Source organism: Cyprinodon variegatus, unplaced genomic scaffold (assembly GCF_000732505.1).
Source record: "Cyprinodon variegatus isolate N-32 unplaced genomic scaffold, C_variegatus-1.0 Scaffold900, whole genome shotgun sequence".
Lineage (NCBI taxonomy): Eukaryota > Metazoa > Chordata > Actinopteri > Cyprinodontiformes > Cyprinodontidae > Cyprinodon > Cyprinodon variegatus.
In genome coordinates, this window is record NW_015151353.1 from 1 (window position 1) to 19,707 (window position 19,707).

The 19,707-nt window shown below is 36.6% G+C and overlaps 1 protein-coding gene across 1 annotated transcript in view; it reads left to right on the forward strand.

The window, feature by feature from the left end:
• Positions 1–7,455: 7,455 nt before the first annotated feature.
• LOC107099723 (transmembrane protein 132C-like) overlaps positions 7,456–19,707 on the forward strand; it is a 39,904-nt gene continuing 27,652 nt past the window's right edge. Inside the window, exon 1 of the mRNA XM_015397964.1 lies at positions 7,456–7,594. The gene's annotated coding sequence lies outside the window, so the exon portion shown is untranslated. The remainder of the gene's footprint in view (positions 7,595–19,707) is intronic.

Consider the following 19,707-nt stretch of genomic DNA (forward strand, 5'->3'; position numbering starts at 1 on the left):
CAGGCAGCTAATATTAAGGTGTAATAAACTCACACATCATCAATGATAATTTTCCTAAGAAAAGTTTTTGCATCAAAAGTAGAAAACTGCAAGTTTACTATTTGTAATCATACTGTGAGATACTTACAAATAACACTTTTATTTTAAATAGATAGAAATAAAATAATGTTTTGTTTTGGAACAATCACTCATTTTGTTTGGCTGAAGTTCCACCTTGACTACTGACAGTGATTGAGCTACCCTTCCTGCATTGTCTCTTCATTATTGACTGAGATACCAGATAATTAGGCCCTCAGAAACACTTTCTATTCTTAGGTGCTAGTTCTTTTTGTCCTCAACATGATCCCTCATTACACCTTCTCTTAAAGTGAGTAGATCAACCCTCAAAGCGGCCATGGAGGTAATTCTCAGTCTGCCATTCTTGACCGACAGTAATGAGCAGATCAGATTGCGGTCTGCCGTGTACCTCAGGCAAGGGGTTGCAGCTGAAAAGTATGCAGAGGTATGTTAAAGGGCAATGAGGGATATAACAGTATTGTGGAAAGGTTTTCTGATTTAAAACACTTTTCCCCCCATCCTCCTTCACACCTTACAGTACCTCCACCAAACCCCATGCATCTTTCATCCATGTCCCCTCCATCAACCCGGAAGATACAAGAGAAATGAGAAAATAAAGACAGTAGAATAACTGGTTCTTTCTTTGGGAGAAAAAGAGTGCGATGGCAAGAGAGGGCCACAAGAGAGAGACCCTCATTAAAAGGCAGTGTCTTAGCTTCACAACCATCCCACCACTTCACTACGCTGTCATGCAGTGATGTATCGCTCTGCATAGTGCTACCAAGGCCTTTATTCCCACTCTTCTCCATGTTTCTCGACTCTACGGCCAATTAAACGCCCACTGGAATCGAGAGAAGGAAGTTACACATTGAGTACTCCACAGCATGGAGAGAAAAACTGATGAAAGGACATGTCTCTTTTTGTCTACTTAATAGCTCCAGGACGCTGAGTGGCATTTAATGGCAAGCGTGCGAATCGTGAGTTGCGGACTATCACTTTATGTTTCCAACAAGTCGCTGACCTAACACCCTGGTATGAAAATGTTTATTTAAATGATGGATGCTACAAGGAACAAGTTATTGACTGTTGACATAAATCATATTTGCACCTCAGCATATCAAGATCAACTTTATGTCTTTAAGAGCAACTTTATAAGCTATTAGCTTATAAAGTCACAGCAGTGAGGATGTGATATGATCTGTTATACACTGAGTATTGCCATGTTTGACACTTTATCTTATTTCTGCAGCAGGATACATGATGTAGTGTGTATAATCTTCAGTACATCACCTGTTTGACCCTTTTATTGGTAGCTGTGCCTGGGAACACGGGGTCAGTGTGTGGATGCATTAGCACAAGTGTTGAGGCAGAATCTAACTTAACAGTGGGGCAGCCAGCTTTGCTGCTTCTCATTCTGCCCATGTCACTCAGGCTGACACCATAAATCTCACTTATTTTCAGATCCAACCGAGACATGGGGAGAAATTACGGCCCAGAACACATTACCAGCCACAGCGGCGTGCTGAATGCTAACAGAGAGATCTTTGATAAAGCAGACAGGCAGTTTTCCCACAGATTATTGAACAAAAGACCCCTGTCTCGAAGACTGGGGATTGCAGCTTTGCCTTTAAGTGCAGCATAAACTCCAGCATCAGCAAATGAAAATTTAAAGTCTTTCAAAAATGTATAACTACCAAAAAGAACAAATAGGTATGTTGGTAAGGGTATACATGCATGTCATGTCATTGGCAGGGTTGCTTCATCGTTCAATATTTGGTATCATTATTTGATTGCTTTGTCTTTTTAAAAATCTTCAATTAGACAAAAAAAAGAGATGTTCTTTTTTTGGTTTGCCTTTCTCTGACAATGCACCTAAAATAGATGCTAAAGTGTGGATTTATTGTAAAAATGCTTAAAAATGTATCATAATATAAGCATTTTGATAACAGCCAATATCGATAGTTATAGATTAGTTTGTTGTTTTACCTTTTTTGAATATACTCCAAAACGGCATGTCATTCTGGATAGGAGTTTAAATTATATAAAATGTTATCTGACATATTTAGTATTGATTTTTAAATGAAAAATCTACTGAATTTAGCTAATGGAATGTGGAATTTCTTGTAATCATGTTATAATTTTTTTTCAAATAAGATTTTTCATAGGAGATGTAACACTCTTTAACATACCCTACAGTACTACCCTAACCCATTAGGCTTATTTTACCTAATCTTTATGCGTTTTCTTTTTATTGAACTAAAGTAAATGTATGTCTGGCTGATTGATGTATGGGTTTATAATAAATGTGTATGTGTGATGCATATTGTCACGTCTTGGTTGAGGTTTGGAGGACCCAAATGCAGAGGCAGAGGTGAATAATAGTAGTTTCAATGAAAATGGTAAAGAAAGGTAGTCCAAAAATCCAACTAAAAATGTAACAGACCAAAACCATGGAGACATCAAGGGAAAACACGTACAAGGAGCCAGGGAGAGACGAGGGGAGACGACTACAGCGAAGACAGGACCGGCAACAACAAGGAACCAACAAAAAGTGAGAGCAGAGGGAGAGCATCAATAGCTGACAAAGACAAAGGGAGGGCTAACGAGCTGATAAGGAGCAGGTGTGAGGAGACAACGAGGGAGCCAAGGGGAAAGGAACACACACACAAGAGGGCAACAGAGGACAGAGGAAAACATGAGAACTAACATAAATCTAGAAATTACAACCAAATAGGAGTTAAACCAATAAAACTAGAAAACAAGGAGCAAAGTAAAGCACAACAGAACCAAAACCATGACACGTATGTTTAGATGCTCAAATCAATCAGTTTTTTTTTCAATGGAACATTTCAATAATTCATGTGGTGCAAAAAGTCCTTTACAACTTAATAAAAAAAAACAAGAACATTTTAAGACAAAATAGATAAGAAATGTCTAAAGGTAAGAAAAAACAAAACAATAAAAATAAAATATAAAAAAATGCATTTATATCATTTCTTTTTTATTCTGTCAGAAGATTTGAAACCCATACATTCATATTTTGACAATGGGATGCCTTATTGGCTGATACTGCTCTCCAAAGCCCTTTAACAATTACCTGTAAGCCATACTTAGAGGCCAATTCACTTAGACACTAGCAGTAATGGCAGCCTTTGTGCTCTGCACAGTAAATAATAAATAAAAAAAAACTCTCTAATCCCAACACCTACCTTAAAAACAAAAGAACAACGATTAAGTAAAAGGAATCTAAGGTTGAAAAAAAATATTTCTTGTTGTCATTTAACATGTCTTTTTTTATGTATATTTCATCTGATCTTTGGAAATGAGCTCCAAGTCTTTGAAGTTAGAAAAACTCAATACTAACTTAGTCACTCCTAATTTTTTTCAGCTAGTAGAGACATACTGGTAAAGTTTAAAAAGTACTTCCAATATAAATATGTTAGGGGTGTTAATAATTTTGGACTAAAAACTGGGGATAATATTCTGTCATGGAGAAAATTACAAATCACCTTTTTTGCCTTTTTTACCATATTTCATCATGTAATGTACCTTTAGAAGAAGGAATCAAATAAAACACAGTGGTTTAACAGATTTTCCTTGACTACATAAACTTGTTTCTTTCTATCCTGTAATTTTTTTTTAGATACATACAGTATATGACCATTATTTAAGATCCAGTATGATCTAGTGTTTTTGGTCAAAAGGGAGAAAAATAACTTGCTTACTGCAGTATTGCGTTGAATACAACTCCTTTAGAAAGCTGTTTTTAAAAAGTGTAAAATTCAAGAGCTTTAAACATAATAGCAGGTGATTTTTTTTTTATATATATATATATATATATATATATAAAATTACATTTGGAAAATGACACATTTCAAATGTTGATCATATTTAAACCTCATCAGGCACTTGGCAAATTTTCCCACTTTCAAAAGGCCCCACTTCATTGTGTCTCTATTCACACTGCTTCAAGCTTCTGATGTGCACCACTGGCTTCCATTTTGTGTTTAATTGCGCTGCTTGTGTTTAAGTGTGTGGACCACTGATGCATCACCATGGAATCCCGCAGTGGCTTATTACTGCCAGGCTCCGCTATCTGCTGTTCCTAACCTGCTGGGTCATTTCCAGCTGCTGTAATCTAACATTAGCCTCCGCTTTTACCGGGTCCCAACCATTTACCCCCTTATATATTATAGATGACCCCCAGAAAATGGAAGAATCCCAGCAGACATAGAATTAATTTACCGCAGTCCTCAATTTTAAGGAAAATTGAATCAAAGTCAGCGCCACAGACAGAGAGGAGGTTTATATTCCAGTGTCACAGTCTATAAAACCTGAATGAAAAGCTATTTGATGATTAAGTGTTTTTTGTGATTCATTGGTATCTGTTGGTTTCACTAATAATAATTTCACTGTAAAGTCGCAAAGTCTCCCAAAGCCCAGACTTCTTTCAATCAAACCTAATCCCCTTTTTCTCTCTCTCTTTATTTTTTTGAATGAGTCTCATTTTAAGGCTCACGAATACAAGTCTTTACAAACTGAGTTGACAGTGAGTGTTCATATATTTTGGGAATACGCATGAACGCGGATGTGAAGTCAGTCCTGTCGGTGCTCATCAGGTTTAGCTGGAAAACTCTAAACAAATGTGACATTTAATTCCGCAGACATCCTTTTACTCCAGAGATAGATTTTTTTTTTCAAAAGAGAAGGAAGAAAAAGCTGAGGATCCCACAAATCTTTAATGCAATGGGGGTGATGGGGAGAAAAGTGCCTTGGGGTTCCTGACTATTGAAATACAGGATATCGAGGGAGAGAAGCCTTTGTGTAAGATGGCACCAATAGCAGAATGGGAGCAGCTCATAATAAGAGACTTTTGTCAGGTTTAAAAATTAGAAGAAGTAATTTGGGTCCAACAAAGTAAAGCAGGCTTGTTTGTTGTTCAGCCCAACCATTACGGCTGTTATTGACAAAAGAAGGAGCTATTTGCAGAGTTTAATATCAGCATAAGTTCAGTGCAGGTTGTTCATCTTTTATGCTTTGGTAAGTTTAGAGAGTAAAACTTACCTTGTACGTATCTAATTGGTCCCAGTTATCTTCATCGACAAAAGTGTTGCGTGTTACTGTGTGTCTGTAATTAAAGGTTAAGATTTCTGTTCGGAGTTGTGGCAATGAACTTGAGAAGCAAAGCTGTCTAGACCAATTAGTTCAATTACAAAAAGCACTTCTTCTGCAGTGGAGGTGAAAATTGGAGGATTTGGTGGTCTTAGTGAGAAAAGGATATGGTCTAATTGGGCACTAAATAATAAGAACCAGACTGCTGGGGAGGTAGTTCTGGTATATTTATGATTACTTTGCCAAAGCCTTTCCCAGCATTTCAGTTATTTTGGTTTATAAGTTTGTCAACATCTCTTGTTTTTGGTGTTAAGGCTACTAGTTGAAAATTACAGTACAGAATCGTATATTTTCTTAGCTGTACACAATTAACACTGATCCTTCACACTTCCTCCAAGACATTTCACAATTTCCCTGGTCTGCTACTATATAATGATGTAGTTATATGGATTGGTATATTTGAACTGGAAAGTGAAACAAACATCCGGCCTTCTACAAAACATTAATCAAATAGGTGTTGAAAGGTGTTTAAAAAAACTGAGCAGAATCCGGTTGTCGGCGATTTAAGTCTGTTTTGTGGTTGCCATGACCCAGGTAAGTGGGCATAAAAGGACATTCTGTCTACTTTACTCACTTAGACTGAAGGTGGATTTATGCTCAGAAACCAGGTCGTCTGCTTCAGACACTCTGCTACAACTCTCAGAAATTGTAGGTGGCCGCAGACAGGCTGCCTCTAAATGGTCAAACCTACATCCATTTTACACTATGCATATTTCCTGTTTGTTACCTTATTGGCTTGTTTTGTTTGTATGACCACCATTGTGGAAAACGACTTGTGAAGATGGACCAGCTAGAAGAGCGTGGTGCGGGAAAACGCTGGGACCTTTTTTCCACCTGGACCTTTTTCGCCCTCATGTTTCTCCGTTGTCGCATAAAACTTGTCCCCCCTTCCTCACCACCTCGGCCGTATTTAGACCCACAGCCACAGCTAGTTCCTGATCGTCCCTCTTGCGTTTTGGCGTGGAATAACATAGCGCAGACAACGCTTCAATATTGGGCATAAATCAAAAATATCTGCATCATACCTGCAACAAGCTCACTGCGACACACTGCTGCGGGAGTATAACCAGTCCTTTAGACTTAGGGAGACTTTGTCATTTTGTACACACAGAGTGTATACAAAAAGAAGTTTTGTTCAGTACAGTTCTCAAGAAAAAGTTCAGTTTTTAAAGTGCAGCAGTGATCAAATATAAACATAAGGCTGGGATATGATTTACGGTTTCCAACATTTAGCCCTTTTTTTTTACTGTCTACTATTACTTATACTAAATTATTTGCATGCATTTGACCTTGCACATGGTTTTGAGTTGAAAAATAGAATTACCAGTTACAATAAATACCTTAAAATTGTATAAATTTTTTCAACTCTTACACTCCACAGCGCAGGGCTGAGAAAATCATTTAACAGCATTGATAAAGGCTATTGTATGGCTAAGTACAGTAAAACCTCAACCTCTTCAGAAACAACAAGCAGGATCCATTAAAGAAAGTGCAACTAACAATGACAAGCAGTGGATAAAAAGAGCATCATATACAGTGTTGAAGATAACAGCATGTAGGGCAATTGTGCCCCCAACCAACCCCCCAGAAAAATATGTATTTGTAAAAAAAATAAAAGTGGAACCTGTATTGTAGTATAGAACAGCCATAAATAAATCAAAATGCTATGATTTACCTAACTATATATTTTAAAAGAAGTTAATAAATACACATAAGACTGAGCTGAAATTAGCTCCAAAGAGCTGAAATGAGATAAGGAGGGTATTTAACTAAGTAATTAGGTAAAAGATCTTGTAGACAAATATTGAACTCATGACAAAATGGAGCAGAATGATTTTTTTTTTTTTTACACTTGTTCCATCAAATCTCTTCCTATATTTTACAGGAAAAACTAGAAACACACAAGCTGACACATTTTATGACAGAAGGAGCACCTAATATTAAAATTAGAGATAAAAAGTAATTCTAATAATTATAATTCAACAGCTTCAAATTAAGTTTAGGTTTGCACAGTTGATGTTGCATTAATAGAATAGAATAGAAATAAAAAAAATACTCTAAAATTACACATTTAACAAATTAATTTATCAGCTAATTTTTTTTTATATTGTGTTTTACATAATTATTAGTGCATTCAGTTTCTGTTCTTTTTATACCGCTTTTCGAAGAGCAGTTCATGTAAGTTTTTTTGTTGACCTTAAATTGTATTTTCCCTTTCTAGGACACTGAGATTCTGAACACGGCTGTCCTGACTGGAAAGACGGTCGCTGTCCCAGTAAAGGTAGTGACCATTGCAACAGACGCCTCTGTCACTGATGTCTCTGAAGCAGTGAAATGTCGCTCGACAGACGAGGACGTGGTCAAGGTCAGTAAGGTGCCAGTAAAAGTTACAACTTTCATTATTTTCATAATCCTAAACACACTTTCTGAGGCCACTTTAAGTGTTAACTGATCATTTTCAATTAAATTCAATTCATTCATATCATCTCCAGGCTCTTTACAGAGACAATCCAACCAGATTTTATCAAACAAAAACCAACTGATTGTATTGACTTATTGACTTGAAGGCAATCCCTCACACTAAGCATGCTTGTAGTGACAGTGGAGAGAAAAAACATAAAGGTTGTTGTATGTTCACAACTTCAATTTTGGCCAGCATTGTCAGTTATCTGTCATTGCTGGTGTTGCATTGATCATCTAAATGCATTGCCTTATAAATAATTAAGTTGTATTACTTTTTCACAACTTGTCCCTATAAATAAAAAGCTTACTGTCTATTGTTACTTGGATTACATAGGTTAGTGCATTTCATGATTTTTATGTCTTTTTACAAACAAAAGTCCAAAACAGGGGCTGAACATTCGCATTTAGTCTTCCTGAGGCTTTTGCCGGAAGATAAGCTGCAAGAACTTTGTTGTGTCTAAAAATTGTTGTGTCTTAAAGTAATAATTAAGAAAATCTGATTAAAAAAAAAAAGTATAATTTCCTTCTCTTTTGTCTCCTTTCTTTGTTGCACCTGTCTCCTAGTATTTCTGTTCTAAGTAATGTATTGAACAGAGTTCTCTCAAATAGTCAAAGTCTTTGTGCAGGTTTATCCCTGACCTGCACGCTGCATGTTTCTTTTTTCTATTTTAGTGTCAGCCCCCTTTTGTTTTGTTTTTATAGGTCTTACTTAAATACAACATGAAGCACAACAGAATGAAAAGTCCCCTGCTGAGGTAGACAACTAAACTTTATTTTCAGAAACAGAAAGCACTCTTCTGCAGAATGTCAACAAATCAATCAAAAAGCAAAAAAAAAAAAGATAAACTGTTCTTGCATCTGTCCGTTTCAGAAAAAAATGCCTAGAAAAATCCCTTTAGTACAGCAAGATTGTGAAAAGCAAATTAACTTAACATCTTGTAAATGTGAAATAATGAAACAGATCAAAGTATGATGCCTTAAAATTCCTCTTTCTGCTAATCCAAAGAGTCTTATCACATAGTTAATTTAATACCGCAGGGAGGATTCACTTCAGAGTAAAACAAAGATGAGAAAAGTCTTGTGCTTAGGTTTTCATTTTGTTTATATTTTTAAGTAATTGCCTCTAGCTATTTAAACATGAATTATCCATCCGTCCATCTATTTTCCATCACGCTTTATCCCAGCTGGCGACACGAGGAAGCTGGTGCCTATATCCACCTGTCTATGGGCGAGAGGCAGGGTACACCCTGGACAGGTCGCCAGTCCATCACAGGACAACACAGAGACAAACAGGACAAACAACCATTCACACACACACACCTAAGGAGGATTTATAGAAGCCAATTAACCTAACAGTCATGTTTTTGGACTGTGGGAGGAAGCCGGAGTACCAGGAGAGAACCTCTACATGCTCAGGGAGAACATGCAAACTCAGTGCAGAAAGAACCCGGTCCTGGAATTGAACCCAGAACCTTCTTGCATGAATTCATTTATCGTATTTGGATCAAATGAGTCGCTCAGCATTGACTGAAAACATTACACAGAGAAACTTCAATGTGCATTCTGACATACAGTAAATGAATATTAGTAGACATGATGCAAACTCAGCCTCATAATATATATATATATATATATATATATATTTATATATAATTATAAATAAAGGGTATTCCAGCAAAAACCGCTGCAGCCATGTTTGTTTTGCTTCTAGCTTTCCACCTCTGCTGGAAGTGTTAATACATGTCACTGTATTTCATTGGTCTGAAACATTTCCGTTTTGAGGCTAATGTATCTGTTGACTTCTAGCAAGATGTATTTTTGGCAGTTTGTAAATTAAAAAATCTCGTGACACCTTTGTTGCAAATTACTTTGCATCTTTCTTGCAAGGTAAGCATAGAGCTGGAAATAATGTTTTTTTTCTGTATTATTTTGCTTCTCTGGATGTAGATTTTAATGACTAAGGTTAGAGGTACTTCTGGGTGACTAGCGTGGCAGTGTTGTGTATTGTTATTGTTCCCAGTATATACTGTAGTTACTTCACATGTTGCAGTTGCATTATGTGTGATAAAAGCCATATGTATTCTACACTGAACACTTGTTGAAATTTTAAGCACAAAAAGCACATGCCCAACTACAGATCAGCTCTTCAGGTTTACCATTTTTTATTTGCATTCAGTTTAAGGTCTTATGTGCACCAAGTTCAGGCATAAAGTTGATGTTTTAGAATTCACCTCTTCTTTAGAGCAGTGTTGAAACATCCGCATCAACAGTAAAAACAACACTGCAGTGTTGTCTATTCATTAGTTCCTTTGAAAAATCTTCCATATTCATTTTGGTCATGAACTCAAGGTTGGATTGTGAGCAAGCGTTCATAACCGGCTGCCAAGGGAGACGGTTGTGGGGATGTTACAGGTGCATACCTTCTCCTTGCACTGAAATGAGGTGTAGCTTACAATATGCAGAATAGTCTAGGCAGCTTAATTGCTTCTGTCAAGTTAGCTGTGTGAACACACCACAGATGGACTCACCCCACCTCCCATGCTTTCCACTCCTATCGCTCATATCTACTGTGGATTGTATCTGTCTGGTGAGTTGTTAATTTCCTGGGCTAGATCCAGCGACAGCCCTAATGTTCTCTGTAAGTATTCTCCCGTTAGCTGCCTAATGGGTTTGATTAATGTGGCAGCAGATCCTCCTGGACGTTTATGTTAGTCTGTGAGGCAGAATGACAGAAAGTATGTTACATACAGAACAAGCGTGCCCTCCGCCTGGGTGGGAAGCTATAAACTCCAGCAGGGTGAATCATTCTAAAATGGCTAATGTTAAACAAATAAAAAACGTGTTTTGTTTATTAAGTAATAATGCCTGTGAGACTACATAGCAAGCAGGCTCTTGTTTGTCAGCGGAACGCAAAAGGCAAGCCAAGTTTATTTGTATAACACAATTCAGTACCAGCATTTTGTTTGTTTTTTTATTGACATTACTCTGTCACAAGTACAGTACAGCATAGGTAAATTTACTCTCTGCATTTAACCCATCCCCTTGGGGAGCATTGGGCTGCCATTTTCGGCGCCCGGGGAGCAGTGTGGGGTTAAGGGTCTTTTTTTGCTCAGGGGACCTAGAGTGGTAGCCTGTGGAAGTAGGATTCAAACTCACAACCTTAGGATTCCAAGCTCTATGCTATAATCACTAGGCCACCATTCCCCACAACAAGAACAGGTCAAAGTGAATTACATGAAAATAGAAGAAAAATTTAAGCAGAATAAAAGCAAATAAAAATAAAAACATGATTAAAACAGGTAGTAATACTAATGAAACAGTTGGACCCCAATCTTTAACTAATGATACCTCAGTTTGCAGTCAAAGGCACCCCAAAAAAATGGGTTTTAACTTTGACTTCTCCATGTTTGGTTCTAGTTCTGTGTGGAAAGAGTAGACTGGACCTAGAAGACCTGAGTGGTTTGGTAGGTTGATCCACTGACCACAAATCTGTTATGTATTGAGGTGCTGATCCATTCAGTGATTTATAGACTAACAGAAAGATTTTAAAGTCTATTCTCTGAGATGCAGGGAGCCAGTGGAATACTTCAGAACCAGGCTGATGTGCTCTACTTTCTTTGCTCTAGTGAGAACACAGGCAGCAGAGTTTTCGATCAGCTGCAGCTGCCTGATGGACTTTTTAGGTAAAACTATGAAGAAACTGTTGCTTTAATCGATTCAACTAAAGATAAATGCATAAATGGGTGTTTTTAGCTCCTGCTTGGACATTAGTCCTTTAATTCTGGAAATGTTCTTCAGGTGATAAAAGGCTGACTTAGTAACTTTCTGTATATGCCTTTGACGCTTCAGGTCTGAGTCCATCATGACACCAAATTTCAGCCATAATCAGTGGTTTCTAGCTGTAGTAACTGAATCGTTGAGCTAACCCTGGATCTCTACTCCGAACATTATTACCTCTTTTTTTTTTTTTTTTTAAGACAACCATGTTCTAGTTAATTATTTTTACAATGATTGAGAAACCTGACAGAGATAAAGCTACATTGTGAAATTTACGGATTTACGGACATAAATGTAATATATTATCTATATGTATGCTACTTAATATTACCTATTACCTATGAACTGAAAGTTTTTATGTTGGTACTGACTTGTAAAGTAGATTTTTTATAAGGTATAAGTACTAGCAGCTCACTTAGTAAATTTAAAGATTTTAACTACTTTGGTTTGCTCAACGGACTTAGTTTATTTCCTTTATATTAAACATTAAGTTTTTCATGTTAACACAAAAAATATATATATTTCTGAGCTCAGAAAAGATGTTTTTTTTGTTTTTTTTATACAGGGCACTACTTTGTTAAATGAATTTTAAAAAATCTGGTTTATCTTTAGGCAAGAATATGAAAATAACAAAAATATTTTTTTTATTTTAAAAATATATATTTTACTCATTCTAACTTGAAGATTTTGACCGAGGTTGCTCAAAGCTTATAAATCACTGCTCTGGTATGAAGGTAGATTTGATTCTTTATTATTCAATCAAAAAAAAGGTTGCTTCAATCAAAAAATATATTTTCAATTAAAAATATCTTCATCTACCTTCATAAACGTGCCCTTTTCAGGTATGTTCTTAACAATAGTTAAATTTTATTTTGTTAATACAGACATGCTGCCTTTACCACAAAATATTTTCTTAAGTGGGTCATAAAATAATAATAATAGGCTCACATCTTTGCAAGTTTTCAAATGTTTTAGCATTTCTTGCGGTTTAGATAATTTTGGGATTGTAGCCGAGAAAAGTCAGACATTTTGGAGCCGCCAGAAGCTCCACTGTCCCAGTGGAGAATAGTCCAAGAAGAAGAGCTTTTCAGTGAAAGCTGTTAGGCAGCACAGAGTCCTCTGATATCTGTATCAGTTTAACACCTTGGGAGCCCTGGTGGAGAACAATCTGCTCTATGACAGGCTGTAGCCAGAGGGGGGGACCCACCCTTATGGGAACATTCAAACGCCTCATTAGGCAACTCCACCAACCTCTTTTGCATTGGCATCACGCAGCAGAAGGGCATTAACACGGTACTTTTTTGTCCGGACTGTTTATTCACTAGAGGAAGAAAGATTAAACACTCATTTGACTTCTATTTGTCCAATTCTGCTGTAAGGAAATCTCTTGTGTTCCAGTGTAGTCTTAGAGGAAGTTCTCTGCACGCCTTATGGCTCTCCCATTGGGCTTTAATGAGCCTGCAGAAGTGTGAGCAGGTTTTTGCCAAACTCAATATGATTTCCAGCTGAATTACAAAAAAAACATACATATACATCTTCATTTTTATGACTTTCCTTTTCAACAGTTTAAAAAAATGTTGGCTTACCAATCATAATAGTTATTATCACATCTTTGACCATGCAAGAAAAATCCCTTAAAGACCCAGAAAGAAAAAATGAGATTATAAGGCAGCCTAAAACACAGCAGAAAATCGCTGGAGACTAATGTTTTGTACGTCTGGAATGATTAACTGAGGAGCCAATGCACAACAAAAAAGCAACAGAAACTGAAGGATTTTTATAGGATCATAATGTGAAGCTTTATATGGTAAAATATCTAGTGAGGAGGAAGACTAATGAGAATAGAGGAGAAGGAGTCCTGTGTCCCAATAAGCCAACCAAATTTTATTGATAAAGCACTTGCTACAGCTGTTGATCTGCAGTGCAGTGATGCACTGGAATATGGCAGCATACCTTTGGGACTGGCTGTTTGGACCCTGGGCACTCTTGCATACAGCACCTGTGACAGCATAGGGCACCAAATGCTGTTTGGGGATCACCCAAAAAATCAAGCACATAAAAAGATAATCAATAGTTCCTTTAATAATACATTGAATCAGAAAAAAATACATAACATAACACTTATATAATGTGAAACAATTACAGAGGAGAAATGAAGAATGGGTTTGTAAGGTGAATGTTTAAAAAAACACTCTGAAGTAGGGCTGTCTGTGTTAACTGATGAATGTTCCCCTTTAACTCCAGTGATGAATCTTAACAATCAGATTGGAAGAAGTCTTTTAGCCTCACCTTTCATCCAATCCCCCTTTGATGCTCTTCTGATGCAAGCCTATCAGCCCTGTGCACGCCCCCACCAAGGCCAAGCATCATCTAGGACTTTGCTTTAACATGCAGTTACCTCTAAAGGAACCATACATGTATTTCAACAAATAAAAATGATAAATGCAGTAGTTATATTATCCCGTTGACCTTATTTAATCTGCCCTGATTAAAACATGATTTACTCTGAACAGCAGTGTTGCAGTCTGCTCATTTAAAATACGCCTTTTTTGATCGTATGGGTCAGTTTCCTCTAAGGAAGACATTTTTGGTGTTTCTATTGTGTTATGTCAAACTAATACAGCTTAATACAGTAAAAACTCTTTTTCCAGCAGCTCTTTTAGGATGAGTTCTAAGTCTGTATTCAACTATTCATTGTTTCTTTGATTTGATTCCTCATTTTTTAACTTTTCTTTTTTCTTTTTTCCACCAAGAAAAGTTAATTTTTTTTTCATAAAACCATCTGAGTATGTGTGACAATCACTTTTAGTGAGAATACTACAGTATAATAGACTTTTTTTCTAGAACATTCTTTATAATTGTGAGTTTGGGACTGTTGCAGTCATAATATAGATTTGCACTGAAACATATTTGTCTGTCCTGATGCTCAATCTAATATTAAATTCACCAAAAAGAATTGACCTCTGTTAGGGTAAATTTAAACATTTGAAGGAATTAGAAATCAATTTGTAATTAATTATGAATTATCTATGAATATTAATGCAACTAAACACAAGTTAATATTTTAATTGATTGACCGACCTGCCTGCAACTAAACATTACCGGGATAGGCCAAGTTACAGTTTTTGTCGTTGTGGGTAAATCTGGACCAATTTGACCATCGTAGTGTTTTGTTGTTGTTTTTTTTATCTTACCAGCAGCGTGAAATCAGTCGTTGTAAAGTGAGGACATTTTTTCTGGTCCTCACAGGTTTCAGGTTTAGGGCTAAGGTGTGAATTGGGTTAGAGATAGGTATACACCGGTAATGTTTTTGTTTAGAGTTATTTTCAGGGTTAAGGCACAGAGAGAGTTGAAAATAGCTAAACAATTGATGGAAGTCAAAATATGGTCCTCGCTGCATATATATGCATGGGTGTGGAGGAAGAGGTGGAGCACCACAAAGCACCCAAATGGCTCGCACCACCTCTGCCTGATTATTAAGCATTAGAATGGCCTTAATACACTGGACCAATCACATCTGCTAAACAACCACCTGATCTTCAGAGAAACACTCATTCAGTAATGCCCACTGCAGACATAACAGAACATTGTATAGCTAAGCCACAGCACATTATTTCACAAAACCTTTAAAGAATAGCCACCTTTATAGTGAGCCATGCAGTACTTGTGTAGTCTTACGGTTAGGTTAAAAAATGTAGGTTCGTAAAAGATGGACTGAGTTCACACAGAAAGGGATTCTCAACAGCTTCTGCAGAAGGGGAAAGAGCTCCAACCCAACTTTTCAACACTCTCTCCCTCGGACCTCCTCTGCAGAGCTCTTTTATTAACAGAGCATAACACATGACACATGGTTACAAAACATATTGTATTGTTCTGTATTGTTCTGACAGGACAATTGATCAGGTCATAAGACAGGATGCTCCACTGACTGAATCACAAGACAGAGCGGTCTTCTGATTGAATCATAAGACAGAGTGAAGCGTCTCCTTTCCTCCAATGTTTTATATGTACATACATTCATTTTATAATCATCATTGAATAAACCTAACAAGGTGGAGAAAGGCAATGATAGAAGTGAAAGTTTTTTTTTTCATTTGCAAAACACATACACAACCTTCAATAAACCTAACACTTACTTTCTCCATATATAATCAGTTTGGGTTTATTTTCTCTTGAGGGTTAAACAGCGGTATTGTAAGTTATAGCTCTCCATAGAGATGCCATTTGCTCAAACTGTGCACTGGTGCTTCTTAGATCTGGTATGAACATCCACCCTGGCTGATCTGATTGTAAGAAGGCTTAACAATGAAAAATCGCAGCTGGTTTTAAAATCCCTCCTGAGCACTTGGGTCCCTGCACCCTGCTTTATGTGCAGGTGATTACACGGCTACACCATATAGTTGGCTGTCAGCTTAGTAATAAACTGGTCCATTGATGTTTCTGAAACATCACAAATACTTTGTATAACGCAAACTACATTAATATTCAGACACGACTGAGATTCACCAGAGACACATTTTGTTGGAATGCAAATTCAGGTTCACTGGTGCAGTTTTAAAAGACAGTTTAAAAGAAGGACTAGAGAATAAGTTGTACAGGACTTTTCAGAACTCAGCATCACAGAACAGAGATTTCAGCTCATTGAAAAGCACTGCAGTAAAACACCTGACAGCTTGCTGGCACACATGTTTTAGCTAAAGTACATTCTACTGCATATAATTTAATCTACCTATTATATTACAAAGATTTTGCTCACTGAATTTAATTTTTTTTTTAACCACAGTGGGTCAATATTATTATTTAGATTAGCTGATTTTGGTTACGAGTGTTTTTATGCTTTAAAAACTAAAAGCTGCTCAGTTAACTTGCTGCTAGCCCTTCAATGAGTCGCAAGATGGATTGTGTTTCAGCTGACAAACTAATCAAGGAACAGGTGACCCTTTTTTGATGCTAAGGAAAACCATTCTCAGTGTGTTCTGCCTTTAGCTCCATCTGGACATGATTGGGTCATGTTTGTGCAGACTGTTAATCTAGTTTTTATCACAACATTCGGTCTCTCACTGAAGTTAAAATACTGATATGCAATCAGACTACAGCTTGTTAGGGTGAACTTTGACACAGACTGATTGCTGAAAGCGCGTCGATGGTCACCTTCAAGGCTGCAGGCTCTGCAGCTTCTCTAACAACACGCACCCACAAAAGAAGCATCAACAACCGGTGTTGTTACAAACACACACAGCAGAAACATGATTTTCATACTAGACTGAAAGGGAGAGGTTTAATTACCACCATAGGGAGGTCTAAAGTCTAAACCACTGATTTCCCACCCAAACTTTTTTATAACCAATTATTTTTATTTTGTTTCACTTCCTTTGTTGTTTAAAACCTGTATGCACCAAATGATCTGGGATATATTGCCCTGCTAATATTACTGGGCTGAACTGAGAAAGTCAAATATCAATCTTTAATAAATTCTCTCTTTTGTTCTTGTATTAACAAACACGGTTTTCTGTTCTGTTTTTTTTTTTATTATGGTAAACTATCTTCTAATAAGATACATGCACACTTTTAGTGGTCTGGCTGTTGACTCCCTGTTTGAGATTTCTGCCATATTCAATTCAATTCAATTTCAATTCAGATTATTTATAATATATATTAACACCAATTCACAACATGTCATCTCAAGGCAGTTTACAATTTAACCAGATAATACAGTCAAATTGATTCAAAGTTTTCTATCTAAGGAAAACCAGTTGATTGCATCGACTCATTGGCTCAAAGGCAATCCCTCACACTAAGCATGCTTGTAGCGACAGTAGAGAGGAAAAAATCCCTTTTAACAGGAAGAAACCTCCAGCAGAATCAGGCTCAGTGTGAGCGGCCATCTGCTGAGACCGTCTGGGGTTCAAGGAGACAGAAGCAGAAATACAGAAAGAATCAAATTAGTTTAGGATTGTTCTTTTACCTAATGAAGTTGTCATTATTTTGTTATTGACTGTGGGTGAGGAGAAACTTGTTATCTTACTGATTTGCTTCCTGAACCCCTCAGGTTTCCTGCACAGATGACATTTGTTACTAAGAAGCTAAATAACCAATACAGCTGTTCAACATTTGCCTTGTAAAAAAATGTTTTTGTGAAGAAACAAGACTTGTCAGTGATCAACCTATTAGATTTCCAGGCAATGGATTTATAGATTTCATCACTACCCATATTTGATACTTCCTCTTTTTTTCAGTGGAAATTATTCAAAAAGCTATTTTCGCTTCAGAATTATTTGATATAAATATGTTTATGTGTACATTGATTGATGTGATGTGTTTGGAGTACAATCTATTTTTATAGTGAGGTTGGTATACCTCACGTCATACAGTAAAAAAAAACTTTGATTAATTTCAGTATAGAAAAGTTTAGCAGTGAAAGAGCTTTTTCTATATATAAACAGCCTACTCCCAAGTGACCTCCAACAAATATGACATGTAGTATTTCAGGGTTGTAATCCACTGAGCTGAGTCCTGCAGGTCAAGGTTGAAGTTATTTATAGAGCAGCAAGTTAGAAAGAGGACAAATAAAAAATCTGAGCAATTTGAGGTTTCTTCCTAGTGAAGATTTCTCTCATGTACAGAATTTACAGCATTCCTTCTCCTAATGTAGAAGGCAGTCTTAAATAAACATTTTGTCACTTCAAGTACCATGACTCAGCAGAACATGAGCAAATTTCGAGTATATTATAAAAACAAGTCGTTACTTTTGATCCCTGCAGTTTATGTGATTAATTTGCTGATTTAAACACAGCTGAAAGGTGACTCAAATGAAAGATGGAATTCTATAAAGGGGACATAATTGATCATGACTTTTTGGTCTTGAAAAATAGATTCCTAAATAAAGCTGCTCCTCAAATGTCATAAAATGCTCAGGGAAGGAATCCACTGAGATAAATACCCAATCAGAGACAACTTAAGGTCAATAAAAAGTGCATGATGCTGTGCAGAACTATTTTTTCCTGTGAAAAAATGACAAACATGGTGCTTAGATTATGCTTCCCTTTTTACACAGCCTTATTCAATGCAGAATTGCAGAAATTGTTTTTATTTTAAGCAGTGTGCTATACTTGCATCATATTTTTCCACTTTTATTGCTAGAGTTTGCATCAGTTTGTATATAAGTGTGTGTAAAGAAATTTAGAGCAAATAAAGAACTGTTAGACCTCTGTTTATATTTTAATATATTTAAAGCAAATATAAATTTCGAATGTTTCAAGAATGGTACTTTTGAACGATGCTTTGCTTCAGTCTGTCATGTTACAGCCACATACTTCAGTGTTTTATTAGGATTTTATGGGAGAAAGAAAAACATAGAAGTGAATGGTTATAAGGTGGAATGAAAATGTGATGTGCAGAAATCCCCCTTGACTCTGATACTCCTAAATAAAACACAGTTTAACCACAAATGCCTTCAGAAGACACCTAAACAGAGTCTATTTGTGTGTCCAACTCTCATTAATTTAAGTAGAGCTGTTCTGTTAAGACCTCTGAGTTTTTTTTTGAGAGCATTATTGAGTAATCAGCCACATGAAGCCCAAGAAACAATCCAGAAGGATCAGGAGAATATTTCTGAAGAATCCCAAAGGTAGAAAAATGCAAAGTATTTTCACAATACCTTGCAATCACTTATTTGACGCAGGGAGGAGTGTGACACACTTGAAAACCTACCAAAAACATGACCATCCATCTAAACTGACAAGGGGACGAAGGAGAGAATTCAAGAGAAGAGAGACTAACACTTATTGTGCGCTACACGTATCTGGACTTTGCAATAAAAAAAACATAGTTGAAAAGGTCTGGGGGTAAAAGATATATATTTTTATGAGAAATGGATGGATTAGGTAAAAAAAAATTAACTTTTTGACCTATGCTACACGACCATCATGAAATTTTGTGGCAGCCTTATGCTGAGGGGATTCTTCTATTGAGCAGGGGCAGAAAAGCTGACCACAGGCGATTTGAAAATGGATGGAACTAAGCAAAATTCAATTTAGTTTATTTATATAGCACCAATTTACAACACAAATAATCTCTAGGCACTTTACAGAGACAATACAATCAGATTGGTTAAAAGTTTCTATTAAGGTAAGCCTGTTGTTTGCATTGACTCATTGATTTGCAAGACAGGCTCCTCCTAAGCTTGCTTTAATGATTTTTGCTTGCATTGACTCTTCAGAAATCCCTCACACCTAGCAT